We start from the raw sequence: 2,752 nt of genomic DNA on the forward strand, positions 1-2,752 counted from the left end.
ACCACTGGACCTTCAGAGGAAGACCAGACCTTTCTACAGGATCTGCTGTGGATCTGCTTCAACAGAACCACATCTGTCACTTCAACAGCATTGCAGCCACTATTTAATTGGACTGATACCGCCACCCCTGACCAACAAGGTGACAGTTCTGACTTAGGATCTCCCATTGGTTTGTTTTCAAACCAGAACAGTTTTTGGCACCCAGTATAGGGCGGCAATGTGGCCCAACAGGAAAAAAGCCAAAATGGCCCCAGGTGCAGCAGTGAATGCCCTTCTGGCAGGAGGGGCAAATGATGTGAGCCTGGAGGAACCAAAGAAGATGTCTAGGGAAGACTGGAGGAAAAAGAAAGAATTAGAGGAACAGAGAAAACTAGGAAATGTACCTGCTGAAGTGGATGAAGAAGGAAAAGATATCAACCCTCATATTCCGCAGTACATCTCCTCAGTACCATGGTACGTAGACCCTTCTAAAAGACCCACACTAAAGCATCAGAGACTTCAGCCAGAGAAGCAGAAACTGTATAACTCCTCTGGAGACTGGTACAAACGAGGACTTCGGGAGCATGGTGTGGCCACGAAGTACCGCAAAGGAGCCTGTGAGAACTGCGGGGCACTGACACACCAAAAGAAAGACTGCATGCAGAGACCCAGGAAAGCTGGAGCAAAGTACACAGGCATGAATATTGCCCCAGATGAACATGTGCAGCCTCAGCTGACATTTGATTACGATGGGAAGCGAGACCGGTGGAATGGCTATAACCCAGAGGAGCACATGAAAATTGTCGAGGAATATTCCGAGGTTGATTTGGCCAAATGTACACTGAAAATTCAGAAGCTTCAGAAGGAGTTTGCATTGGGGAAGCTGGAGCAAGTTAACTCCCCTAGACACCAGCGGGGAGAAGAGGATTTGAATCCACAGACAGGAAGAGATCATAACAGCGAAGGTGAAGATGAAGAGAAATACAGAGATGATATTGATATGCCTGGGCAGAACTTTGACTCTAAAAGACGCATCACAGTCCGAAATTTACGTATTCGGGAAGATACTGCAAAATACTTGAGGAATCTAGATCCAAACTCTGCTTATTATGATCCCAAAACAAGAGCGTTGAGGGAGAACCCTTATGCGAATGTGGGCAAGAACCCACATGAAGTTAGTTATGCAGGTGACAACTTCATTCGCTACACAGGTGATACCATTTCAATGGCACAGGCTCAGTTGTTTGCCTGGGAGTCTTATGACAAAGGCTCCGAAGTTCATCTTCAAGCTGACCCTACAAAATTAGAGCTCCTTTATAAATCCTTCAAAGTGAAAAAAGAAGATTTCAAGGCACAGCAGAAAGGAAAGATCCTAGAGAAGTATGGAGGACAAGATTATTTAGATGCCACCCCCAGCTGAACTGCTGTTAGTTCAAACAGAAGTGTAGAGATGGTTTCCCCAGGGAACAGAAAAGTCTTGGAATAATTCCCTAGGAAACCCTGTTTTAGGTGCAACAAGCAAGATGCTGGCTCACATGCCCTCCATGCTAATTGTTACTAGAAAGTTCTTAGTTCTTTGTGTTACCATAGGCTGATTTTTGGTGCAGAGATTTTAATATTCCTAATTATTCTCCCCTATTGGACCCTTCTGTCAGACCCCACCTTAACTCCCCTCGCATACCAGGATGTATAGCTACCCCTGTTTGACCCAGGCCCGGGGCTTTTTGGCCTTATGCTTCTGAGCCCCTTGTTACAGCATTTTTCCAGTTCCCTCTTTATACTGTGTACACCTTATTGTTTGTTATTTTTGTATTATTAAAGTTCTTTTTCAAGACAACTGGAACAAGGCTGCCTCTCTCATCAAGTCACCATTCAGGGCTGAGACCCGAGGAAACTCCGAAGGGTCTGATCATCTGGGCTCAGACTCTCAGGGGTTTCACAGAAGTTTATATGGGGATAATGGCACCCCGGAGGGGAGTGGAGGGGAGGGGAGGGGAGAGGAGGGGAAGCAGTCACAGCCTCTGATCAAGGGCCTTTCACATGTGTTTCAGTTCATGGTGGGGATGCTTAACCCTTACCAACAGTCACTGAGGAGGAAACTTCTTGAGAGTTTGCAGCTTTCCTTTTCTTCAGTCATCTTCACTGCAAAATTGGTGTCTAACGCAGCACTATTCCCCAGGAAAATAGAGGGAAATTTTCCAGAAAGGACCTGGGGGTGCTCCTGGGTGAGATTGACCCTGCCCTGGCTGTGTGCACTGGGACACAGAATACCCTGTGCCAGGCTGATCCCCCAGTGTGGGCAGCAGGGGAGGGGAGGGGGGGTTCTGTCCCTCTGTCCTGCTCAGGTGAGACCCCACCTGCAGAGCTGCCTCCAGCCCTGGGATCCCAGCACAGGAAGGATGGGAGCTACTGGAGCCAGTCCAGAGCAGGAACACCAAGGGGATCAGAGGGATGGAGCAGTTCTGCTGGGAGGGAAGGCTGAGAGAATTGGGATTGTTGTGACTGGAGAACAAAAGCTTTGGGTGTGTGGCCTTCCAGTGCCTGAAGGCAGCCTACAGGAAAGATGGAGAGAGACTCTTTACAAGGGATCTGGAGGTACAGGACAAGGGGGAATGGCTTCACAATGATAGAGAGGAGTGTTAGATTGGATATCAGGAAGAAATTATCACCTGTGAGGGTGGTGAGGCCCTGGCACAGGTTGCCCAGAGAAGCTGTGGCTGCCCCATCCCTGGAAGTGTCCAAGACCAGGTTGGATGGGGCTCTGGTCCAGTGG

The 2,752-nt window shown here is 48.5% G+C and overlaps 1 pseudogene; it reads left to right on the top strand.

The window, feature by feature from the left end:
- Positions 1–244: 244 nt before the first annotated feature.
- LOC136290360 (pre-mRNA-splicing factor SLU7 pseudogene) lies at positions 245–1,427 on the top strand (annotated as a pseudogene).
- Positions 1,428–2,752: the final 1,325 nt, after the last annotated feature.

This window comes from Chamaea fasciata, unplaced genomic scaffold, assembly GCF_029207755.1.
Source record: "Chamaea fasciata isolate MVZ Bird 193981 ecotype frontalis unplaced genomic scaffold, bChaFas1.0.hap1 SCAF_5, whole genome shotgun sequence".
NCBI lineage: Eukaryota > Metazoa > Chordata > Aves > Passeriformes > Sylviidae > Chamaea > Chamaea fasciata.